Below are 12072 nucleotides of genomic sequence, written 5' to 3'. Positions count from 1 at the left end.
TCATTCTACTTACCTGTCAACTAGTCCATTTATATCAGAAAGATGCTGTTTTAGAAAAACACTTCAAAACACAAATTTTATATGTAATTTCAAAAGCAAAAACTTAGTTAAAAACTGGGTGGTAACCCGTTTTGCTACCATGTATTAATCTTTAACATGGGAGCAAACATTTTTAGAGAATAAAATTGATATTTGCCTATTTGTATATTGTAGAATGTTATTTACAGTTTTAATAGTATTTCAAATACCAGAGAATAAAAAACAGAATTGTTTCAGTTTTATGAAATAGTTTTTTAGACAAAGCAGATTTTCACAGCATATTACTTGAAAATAAAATAATCAGTTAGTGAGGTTTAAGCAATGTGGTTTTATTTTAAACTTGCTCATTCCATAGGAGCAACAATAAAAGTGCTTCAGGTGTAGCTGACGCTCTTTCCCTCCATATGAGCACCAGCTGCGTTTGCTTTAAGCATCAGACTCTCGGGCAACACCATAGCCCTCAACTCCGTTTAGTTGAGAAAAGGCTTTATGAGTCCTGTTTTTTTCTCGGGGTATGAAGCTCCCAGACTTATTAACTACAGGGAGAAAGTAAGAGTCAGAACACATTCAATAAACTCCAGTGTGCTCAAGTGAGAGGCTAGGTCCCTGAACTCACATCTGAAGAAGAACTTAGAGGATGCTTTCTGACTCTTCTTCGTGCCCCTGACTAAGCAGTCCTGGATATCCCAGTTTCGGCCACAGAATAACACAGGCAGCCTTGATGGACCAGAAATCCTCCTATGTCCATCATTTGTACAGAGTAAACTGGCTTAAGACCTCTCGTTTCCTGCTGCAGTGGTAATTTACAGAGATGCAGAACTGCCATCTAGTGACTAAGAAGAAAACAGCAAGGTGCTTTACATGGAAAATGAAATTGTGAGTTTTTAAAAAAAGAACAGTGAAGCACTAAAGTTGGTAAAGTTGACACAAAGTTGACACAACGTGGCACACGAAAGTTATAGTAAAACTGAAAAATGTGTAGATGAATTAATCAGTTCTCTATGCCTCTAAAATATCACTTGACATTTGACTCATAAATAGTATAGTTTAAATATAATAGAATAACTTTGGAAATAAACTTCTCATCTCATCTCATCCAGTGATGCTGGCAAGAACTGGTATTAAATAGCCAGATGGTGAGTACCCATGTTGAAGTACCATTTTTATCACAGTGGAGAGAATAGAGGCATAAAACCCAACAGACTGATGTTCAGATCTTCCCTCTCACCCTTGATCAATTTTGTAAACATGGTCTTATTTTGTTTGTGAGGAAGATCAGCCCTGTGCTAACATCTGCCAATCCTCATCTTTTTTTGCTGAGGAAGACTGGCCCTTGGCTAACATCCATACCCATCTGGTTCCACTTTATACGGGATGCCACCACAGCATGCCTTGCCAAGTGGTGTGTCTGCGCGTGCCCAGGATCCGAACCGGCGAACTCTAGGCCTACGCAGCGGAGTAAGCACACTTAACCGCTTGCGCCACCGGGCAGGCCCCTAAACATGGTTTTCTTTATCAGTTAAATATGAATTATAATAGTTACATTAAAGGATTACTGTAAGAATTGCATGAGGTAATACAGTAAAGGGACGGGTGTAGAGTGATAGTTAATTCTCCTGCCCTGTCTCTCTTCTGTGAAACATGCACAAATCATCTAAGAAGAGAACTCGTCTATACAATAAACTTATGACAAAGAGTCAATGGCTCCAGAAGTAAGGGCCACCATTGTTGAAGGCTTAACCTCAACTGCTTCCAAATACTGTTAACTCTCAATTAATTTTATGTATTTTGTGTCTTCCAGACACTTCACTGGCTAGAAGGAAAGGAGAAGGTGTGAAATTTAAATTGGTGTATTTCACCCTTGAATGTCCAAGCTGTAAAATCAGGTGTTTTAAATCACCTAGTTCATCAGGTTTTCTGCTTATTATTATATATTTTACCATGGTTCACAGCCCGAGAAAAATAGAAAATCATTATAATTTTACACACATGAATATATATCTTGACTATTACAGCTGGAATCTTAATATATAGAGCAATGTTGTACATGTTTTATCCTTGTTGATAGTACAGAATACTTTTGTCCAGGTTTTCTTTGGCATTATCATATTTAATGAAGAACTCAGTAACATATGCCCTGGAGATAAGGATTTAGAAAAATCTAACATACTATCCTAGTCATACCTTAAAAAAAAAAATGCTATAAAAATAATGAGAGGATATTTTGAAGGCATTATTTTTCTTAATTATTTCCAACTTTATGCCCCTTTACCTGTTTTTAATCATTCTGCATCTTATTCACTATTGGCTAATTAACTACAGTAATTAAATAACCCTCAGCTGAGTCCCCCATGCCTCTTCAAGTGCCCCAGCCTGATGTCGGTCTCAGATCTGACAAAAGAAGCTGGGAAAACCTGTTTTGTGGCACTATTCTTAAGGATATCTTTACTCTTACAATAATAGCTATATTTTTGAAAGGCACCAGTGGATTATAAAATCAAGTACTCGACCCATGTTGTATCTTCATTTTCCCTCCAGGGGGAGCACAACTTTCATGTGTAATGCAGGGCTGCTGCTTTATTGTTTTTTCCTTTCAAGAAATTTTATTACTTGTAAAACATGTCGACGTAAATAATCCATAATCAATCTATAAATCAAAATTGGCGCGAGTTTATTATGAACCAACTATTGAGGACCATGGCCCAGGGTCTTCCTTCCCTAAGGAAGGAAGGGCACCAAAGAGATGGAGCGTACAGAGTGGTTATATACCATCAAAGAGCATGTATCACATAGGATTGCAATGTCCCTTTCACAATAACCACAAGATCGCCCTGCCAGGTTGCCCTGCCAGAATAGCTATTGATGGACACAGTGGGGAGGGCGTGGCTGGTGTCAGGTCTGTTGTCTCCAGCTGGGTGGTCACAGGATGACTGCAGCAGTCAAATCCTAGCCTAGGGAGAAATGCTTATCCTTAAGGAAATGACAAGGAGGGGGAAGTTGTATCCTTATCTTAAGGACATTTACTCATCTCTTTGGGACATGGCAAAGCACATACACAATGCAGGCGACAGGCACTTCTGGAAAAAAAAACCCAGGCTGAATTAGTTTTACCCCAAACGGCTTCCTCTTATGTTCCAATATATCCTATTGCTTGCCATTTATTTATCATTTTCCCCTGTTTGATCTATAATATTTTGATAGAAAGCATTGATGATCAAAATATTGTCCCTCGGCCCCAGAGTGGTTGCTGCCTGCCCTGGGTCCCTCATGTCCCTCGGTGCCAGGCTTTTATCACGTTTATTTGCCCAGTTGTCCCCATTGGGGGGAATTAATTGGATATAGTGGACAAGCAAAGAGGTATACATATATTAATAGAGGAAGCATTTCATGGGTTTTGGATTAATTTTAGGTTGTTGCACAAGCATTGCATATGTGCTTTTTATGACTCCTGGTATTGACGCTATTCACAATTATAGAACAAGTACAGTAACAATGATAATCATTTAACATCTTTGAAAAGATTATTTTAAAATGAGTTCTTAGGCGTAGTCCTTATCAAAAAAGGAAGTTTGTCCAAGGCTATAAGATCAATCGACCACCTCAAGTTTCATTACTCCAGCTTACATGACAGTCTTACAGCACTGAGTAAAGAAAACAGCAATTAGTTTAAGTATTATGACTAGTACAAGAATTCCAGGAAGTAATAGAAATAGGAATTGCAATCCAGATCAAAAAAGGGAACCAATACCAGAAAGGAGCCAACCAAACAACTCAAGACTGAACGCAGGATCGCTTAAGGCATTCACCTGCTTTTTCATGGGCTTTAGCAGAGAGAACACATTGGAAGACTCGTCAGGTATGAAAACACAGCATTCAGTTTGAATGATTGTACACGTACCACCTTGGGATGTAGTTAAAATATCTAAGGCCATTCTATTTTGAAGGACAGTCTTTTTATTAAAGACATTTTAGTATTTAATAAGGCAATTCTTGCTTGACTGTCATTAAGGGCTTCTGTATGTGATGTGACATCCTTTAGCCCTAAAAAAGGAACAAATATAGCTAGCTGCTCGGTGGTCATACCAGGGGAACACTGAATGAGCCCGTCTGGCCTTAAGCAGAGGAAGGTTGGCAGCAGTTGTGACTGTGAATCCTTCCCTGCATTTAAGGGAAGATCGGGTGCAGTGTTTTAGCCATCAGGCCAGTAGCCAAGGCCAGAGATTTGTTCTATACAACCATTAAGTTATATTAGGAGCCACCTGATAAATGCCTGGACATTAAGACCAGTCTGTTCCAAATCAAGCACCTTCCTTAAGTATGATAGTATTCTGAAAATCTTAAATGTAACAATTATAAAATAGGTATGCAGTTTAAGCATAACAAAGGTATAAATGAGTGGATTTAAGGTTGGGAATACAGTCCTAGTCCGGAGTCTTGGGACAGCTGTCTACAACTGATGTTGTCTTCTCATCCTGGTTTGGAGATATTCGTATTGGCCAGTTGAAGTCAGATTTCAGAAATAGGAACTGTAATGCACTCAGATGCAAAAGCCTCTTTTTAAAACAAGAAATGTGAATCCATGAGTCTATGTCTTTTGATTCTGCAGTGCAGGAACTGGTTAAAAGTACCTGGTATGGTCTATTTCAATAGGGCTGTAGAGTCTTTTATTTGATGTCTTCTCTGATAAATAAATTTTCTAGGTTATCATCCTTAAGGTCTGGGAGGGCTCTGTAAAAAGAATCGGCTACTGACTTCTCATATATATATATTTTTAAGTGTCTCAATGAGACCTTGGCAGTAATTAAGATATTTTCTTTACTCGAAGTTGATTCATACATTTCTTTATCTAATTGCAGAGGCTGTCCAGTTATTATCTCAAAAGGAGACAACCGATGTTTAGCAAAGGGCGTGGATCTAAGATTGAGGAACAGTAGTGGAAGAGCTTTCAGCCATGAGATAAAATGTTCCTGAAAGCTTTGCTAATTGAGTTTTGATTGTGCCGTTAGTTCTTTCCAACAATCCTGAGGATTGGGAATGTTAAGCGCAGTGGAAATGCTGTATCATTTGCCCAATATTACAAATAGACTATTTGTCCAGTGAAATGAGTTCCCTGGTCACTATGTAACTCAGCAGGAATTCCCCAAACAGGAATTATTCTCTCTAATAGTAATTTACCTACTATTAGAGCCATTGCTCTTCTGCAAGGAAAGGCCTCAACCCAATGTGAGAACACGCAGTCATTACAAGATGTATTTATCCTTGAGATGGTCGCATTTGGACAAAATCTGATTGCTATACCTCAAAGGGTCCTTTAGTAAAGGGAAAGTGGCCTTGTGATTCATGTAGTAGTGTCCCTAGATGATATTTTGGGCATATAACACAATCAGTATAGCTTTATGAGCCTCTGTGGGAGAAGGTTTTTAAAAGCATTGGTCTTCCCACAAAATTATCTTTTCAGGTGCCCAGTGGGTTCATTGGTGAATATGCTGGAGCAGTGGCAATTGTGCTCCAATAGCTACTATGGGATTTTTTACTGGGTGCAAACCACATCTGTGAGGGGGTGTCAAAAACTCCCCCTTTTGACTGCTGTATCTGTTTCTCTTCTTCGGTGGCAATTTCTTTCAAGCCTGTGGAAAGAAGTCTTTTATAGGGTTAACAGAGTTAATAGGAATTAGCAGGTGTGGGAGATCAAGATTTGGCCACCCTGAAATATATCTCTTTACCTCGATTGTTTTCTCTGACGGACATTTGACCTCCCCCACTAACTGCCTAAAGAATTTGACATAGTAACTCTTTCCCGCAACAGATCTTCTATCTGATGGCTGTAATATAATGTAAAATAGATGTTACAATAGGAAAGACATCAACAAGCCCGTCTTATCAGAAGTTTTGTCTCTCTGGCCACATTCTCTGGATGGCCCTGCTGAGGAGTTGCCAGACAAACATTTACATTTATAAGGGAAATCTCCATTTGTAAAGGTATCTCCCTCTCTGTATTGGAAGAGAAATGACCTCATTTCTAGAAACTTGGAAGGTGGAAGGTGGAACATGGAAGGTGAGGCCTTAAATCTGCATAATAGTCTTACTCTTGTTTACAGTGCTTTAGTGGTGATCTCCTGTAACTGACACCCCTGACCCCCACATCCTCCTCTGTCTTTATGTAAAGACAGTATTTAAGATCAGAATTTCTGCTATTTTGTTGAGAATCGCAGTGTCCCTTGTTTCCCCCATGTATACATGTTATTATACTTGGTATTAATTTCTCCTGCTAACTTGTCTTGTTAATTATTTGGCCAGCCATAAGAACCTTAAGGGAAAGGGCAGAGCGGGATTCTCCCTCTTCCCCAACACAGGCATTGTCGAGGGTAGACAGCATATCCAGCTTGGTAATATCTTGCTTATCACTTAAGTAGGATCCATCTGTAAACCAAATTAAATAGAATGCAGTCGTGGTCCTTCCTCTTGTAATGTTGGAAACATAGTGAGTAATATTTACCTACACAGTATAACCTAAGAAGTTTTATCATTTACTTGACAATGTCTCCCGTGCAATTTAACATAGCAAACTAGCCTAATTAGTTTAGTATCTCCCTCTTTATAGGAAGAGAGAAAATTTTCTTGAGAATTGCCAGGGTCCTTTGAAAATTCTCAAAGAAAAAAGTTATTAGACAGACTTTATTTAGGATATGAATTTTGGGGAGATTGTCAAAAATATAGAAGGGTTTCAAACACTTGGTCCGACAAGATCAAGGAGTTGCTGCTCTTGTTGCAGTGAAACCATGCTTAGTTAACAAATAGCGGTTAAACAGTCAAAAAGACCTTAAAAGAGAGACCTCAGTCTTCTGAACATAGGAAATTACCTTAACAAAACAGATCTCTGTTTTTTAGATAAACTTAACTCAAAGGTAAAGAAAAATCTTTTTACGTAATAACCTCTATCAAGAATAGATTAAGAGTAGAATAGGGCCGGCCCTGTGGCTTAGCGGTTGAGTGTGCACGCTCCACTGCTGGCGGCCTTCTTCCTCTTTTTCTATTCAGATAGTGCAGGGAAGAGCCCAAAGTTCTCCTGGTGGAACATGAACAGTTCTTTACATTAGAAATGCATGCAGTGTTCCTAGCTTCTTTTCTATAGGCCGAGACCTGCTGACCTGCCCAGAGGAGCAAACTTCTGGGCTCCAACAGTAAATAAGACCATGTGTAGTTTACCACAACAATGAACTACAAAGATGTATCAGGAAATATTGTGAACACCCACACCTAAGCTCTCAGTTTCCCTCTGTCTAATTCCATGGCTACCTGAACTGAATTCATTCTCCATTCCCATCCCTTTCATGATAGTTTTTATCTCCTTGACTCAGCATGTTATAACATCTAAGAGAAATTTATCAAAACGCTTTCTTCAAAATAGTTAGCTGAAGTATAAGAGTTGTAGAGGGTCAAGATTTTAAGATGAACATGATGTACAGAGTAACTGTACTACAAAATAAAAAGAAAATAAATGAGAACAATAAGAGAAGGAAGAAAAAATGATAAGGAGAAGGAGTATAATAGAGAGTAAAAGTAAGAAAGAGAGAAAAAATAAGAAAGAAGGTGTAGGAAAGAGAAAGAGTCAAGAGAGGCATGAGAAATGGCAAAAAGGGGCACAAGCAGAGGGAAGACACCATGTTCAGAAGGAATGACAAGTCAAGTGGCTTCTGAGCAGGGCTCAGGTCTAGAGTCACTGGCCTGCATTTGAGAACTCCATTCAGTTTTAACATCCACAGAATGACCACGCCTCATCCAAACTCTGATGACACTAATTACCAGTGCTGTCTTCTCCCGGGACCTGCTGGAGCTTTGGGAACTGCCTCTGTCAGCAGCTCTGGGACTGACAGAGTCCCCATTAAATACTCATCAACTAGGATGGTGGGTTTTTCTTTGAATTACGTTTTTAAAAAATTTTATTTATTTATTTTTTCCCCCAAAGCCCCAGTAGATAGTTGTATGTCATAGCTGCACATCCTTCTAGTTGTTGTATGTGGGACACGGCCTCAGCATGGCCGGAGAAGAGGTGCGTCGGTTGGAGCCGGGGATCCGAACCAAGGCCGCCAGCAGCAGAGCACGTGCACCTAACTGTTAAGCCACGGGGTCGGCCCACAATGGTTGTTTTGAAAGAGTAACCCAGAAAGAGCTCTTTCAAGGGTACATTTAATCCTGCCAACTCCTTCACTCACCTATCTGAAGAATTAAGACACTAAACTTTTTTTTTTTTTTTAATTACTGTGAAGAAAAGTAAGAGAAAACTTTTCTGGCCAAATTTTAAATGTTCCATCTTTTTTGAAGTTACCTCACGAAATTCTGAGCATAATCTAAAATTCTGGGCTCCCTACAGTTCCAAACATGTTTCAGAAATGATCTCTTTATCATGACAATGTAAGCCTATGCCTTAGAAAACAAAATAAACTTGGATGAGTTTTATCTTGTAGAGAAAAGGCAGCAAGAAAAAGTGTAGGATGTTCCTTTCTACTATGAAGGAAAATAAATAAAATCATCAAAATATACAAAATATGCCTCTAAAACTGAATGAAACGGTCTCTAAAGAGTTTTACATTTTAAGTAAAAATGCACCTATTTGAAATTATACATCAGTTTGTCTAAAATCTAGTCCACTTAATAGAAGAAGAATTCATTCAGTTTCATTTAAATAGCATGACTTATCATTAGCTGCATAATAAGTGATAGATATTTTAATTCAGGTATACCATGTCCTTCCACCAATGAAGGTGAGCTTAAACCTGCAATTTTCCTAAAAGGGGCCAACCAGATGTTCTGCTTATTTGATTACTTAATAGTATGGATCTGCTCCTCATTGCCAATGAAGGATGTCTACACACAGGCTTCAGCTTGCATATGTAATGGGAAATGCAGACTGAGATTACAAAAAGAAAAATTGAAAATGGAGCATTGTCTTTAGGAGATGTGGTCAATCTGTTCAAGAACAATTACTCCCTTGGTCAAGTGAGAAGCTGAGAGAGAATGCTGTCGGCCTCTTCCTTGGCCCCTTATAGAATTCTGCATTACCTCAATTGAACGTGTCCTAAAGTGTTTGAACTAAACTCGGAAATGAGTTGATGATACTGTATTTGCATTACGTCACACAGAATCTCTTTCATTAGGCACCATTAAAAACACTTTTGGGGACATTAGAGGCCAGAAAAGTTTTGCTTCTCTGAGAGACTGTTGCTTTTAATCTCATGGACATGAGATGATAGAGAATTGTTCCCATTTCCCTTTCTACTTTAAACCTGAGGGATACATTTCCAACTACCTTTAAAAACTGCAGGTCCTTCTGAAACACATTTCAGTGCACTGGCTTACTTCAGCTTCATTTCCTTGTTCCATCCTAAATTCCTTTCAGTTTGATCTATTTTCCTTTGTAATCCTTTTGTATACCTAGATATTTAAAAGCTGCTCAAATCTATATTGGAGAAAAGTTGGGTTACAATTCTTTCAGCCAGCATGTAAACCCAACTTTTAGGGTTTCTATACAAAAAGTTTCTGCCGTGTTTCTACCAGCTCTCCTTCTACATTTTTTCCTCCAGTATTTCCTGTGACAAAATTCCCTTTCTAAAAGCCAGTCCTCTGTTCATTCTCTTGGCCAGTCACATTTTCATAGAAAGATAAAGGACTGGATTTTCCAAAGATGCAACAAGAATGATCAAGTCCTGATCCACACCTAGATATGCTGTTCCTGTTCTCAAAGAATTTTAAAACTAAATTATCTCTTTCATTTTATCTAAATCTATTAAGTAACCTTGGCACTGAGCCCCTAAACTGGTCCACAGGCTTCTTCAGCAGACACAACACTCTCTCTCAAATGCTTGCATTCATGTGCTTAGTAGGTATTTTATTTATTTTGATCTTATTCCACAAAAGAGCTTCATTTATTCACTTTATACTTCATTATTCACTTAAATACTTAAGTATACACTATGTGTCCAAAGGTCTTGAAATGTTGGCAGTCTGCAAGGAAACAGATATATATGAAAAGATAAATTACACTACAGAAATAATTTGAATGAAAGAGATATGAATAAACTGTCGTGGGACTCCAGGAAAAGAACCACCATGGGGGGTGGACAGGGTTTTTACCATCTAAGTAAAGGAAAATGAAGATAGAGAACATAAAAAGAAAACAAGATAAACAGAAAGATTTTCTTCTTCTTAATGTTTCTGCCACCAACTTTTGGAGCACACTACTTGCTGATGTCCTTTCTAGCCAATCTTATCTTCAGCAGGCTTCTATAGACTTCAAAAATTCGATTGTACCATGCTGGGCTTCTCCGTGGAGTCAATGTCAACTATGTAGTGAGTCAGTAGGGGAGCAAAAGATTCACAGGAATCTGCAGCCCTTCTGCAGCTCACTGGTGGGGAGAGGCACCAAGGCTTCGCTTTGGCCTCTGTCTCCAAGTTCACATAAAGGAGGGTCGGTTCCTTCCTCGATATATGAAGGTGGAGATAAACATCTTTCTCAGATGGGATTATAGAAAAATTAAAGTGAGAACCATGAAAAAGGCAGAAGAGGTAGCACCATGAATCTGAAGAAACTGGACTTGTGAATTAGTAACTGGTAGGAAGAAGAGCTGAAGACAAAAAAAGGCAAAAAGCAAGTTCTCAATTTTCTAAGATGGAAATGAAAGTCTTTTTTCTTCAAAAAGAAAAAAGTCATTGAACCCTTTCATTTAAAATAAAATTGAAAGGGGTCACATGTTGCAAATAATGGTTTTAACCATGATGTCACTACATAATAATGTGTAGCAATCAGTTGTTAAGTGCAGTGCAAATAGTTCATTACTTAATAATTATGTTATCAAAGTTTGCAATTGACATATATATTTTAGTAAATAGTAGACTGTGTGCAATGTTGTCACTATATTATTGATAGTGTCACTCTTACAACTGAAAAGATGACTAGGAGGGAAAAGATGGTGTGATCTCAGATTGCTAGAGTCACAGCAAGAAAAGTGAAGAAAGTGCCATCAGGTCATTTGGACAAAATGACGCTATATAGCTGTTGGGTTTATAACAGATTAACTTGAGAAAAACAAGTCACTACATTAAATTATTTTCTAGTTACCTCCATCACCCTCTCCAAGAACACATATTTTAAAATGAGACAATATATTACATGAAAAATTACTTGCTCTGTCATTTTGAAAACTACATCAAATAATGAAGAAAAAACTAGGTTACAAACATCCTGTTATCAATTCCAACTACCATCTTTTACCAAACTAAAACTCTAATTATCACTAATTAACTTTCAATCTAGATCTCCTCCAGTATACAAAATCAATAACTTAAAATGTTTGATAACTTTTTTTATATTGCCCTAAAATTTTAGAGGATAATATAAATATATATCTTGGAAAAGTTGAGAAAGATAAAGACACTAGGAAAGGAAATGCTGAAAATATTACCCTAATCAATGATGTAAAACACAAGATATGAACAACTGTTAAAAAGGATTCTCCATGAAATTGATCAATTCTACTATCTCTACACCTGGCTATTTCCTATCAGTAATTTGATGCATAAACAAATAGAATAGTGTATGTAATGGGATCAATTCTTTTAGTTGTGTGCTTTTCCTTTGAAAACTTCATATGCTTTTATGTGCTTGCTTTATTTTCAGGTGGTGTCACATTAGAACACCCTCATCTCTGAAGATCTTTGCATTACGGAACTCTACCTTGGTCCTTGATCAACTGTACTCAGAGTTATGATAAACTCAGAGACCTAGATGGAACAATGTTTCCTACATTTTATCTCCCATGAGTTGTTCATGTCAGGGAGTATAGTCCACCAAGTAAACACTAAGCAGTGTCTCAAAAGCATCGGATACTAAAAGGAGGACATGCATGGTTGGGTGTGGGCCCCCATTCAGTGCCTCAGTGCAAAGAAGAAAGAGGTCAATGTATCCCTCAAGAGACTGGGATAAAAACAGGAGGTTATGAGCACGAGGCTCCCTGTGAAGGCCTTTAAGCAGGGACC

The 12072-nt window shown here is 38.1% G+C and overlaps 1 long non-coding RNA gene across 1 annotated transcript in view; it reads left to right on the top strand.

Moving 5' to 3' along the window:
* Nucleotides 1-11778, top strand: part of LOC131396706 (uncharacterized) — a 35514-nt gene extending 23736 nt beyond the window's left edge. The window contains exon 3 of the long non-coding RNA XR_009216658.1: nt 11714-11778. This is a non-coding gene — a long non-coding RNA (uncharacterized LOC131396706). The remainder of the gene's footprint in view (nt 1-11713) is intronic.
* The last annotated feature ends 294 nt before the right edge of the window (nt 11779-12072 follow it).

This window comes from Diceros bicornis, chromosome 34 (genome assembly GCF_020826845.1).
Source record: "Diceros bicornis minor isolate mBicDic1 chromosome 34, mDicBic1.mat.cur, whole genome shotgun sequence".
In the NCBI taxonomy this organism is placed as follows: Eukaryota; Metazoa; Chordata; class Mammalia; order Perissodactyla; family Rhinocerotidae; genus Diceros; species Diceros bicornis.
This window is presented reverse-complemented; position numbering and strand designations above follow the sequence as displayed.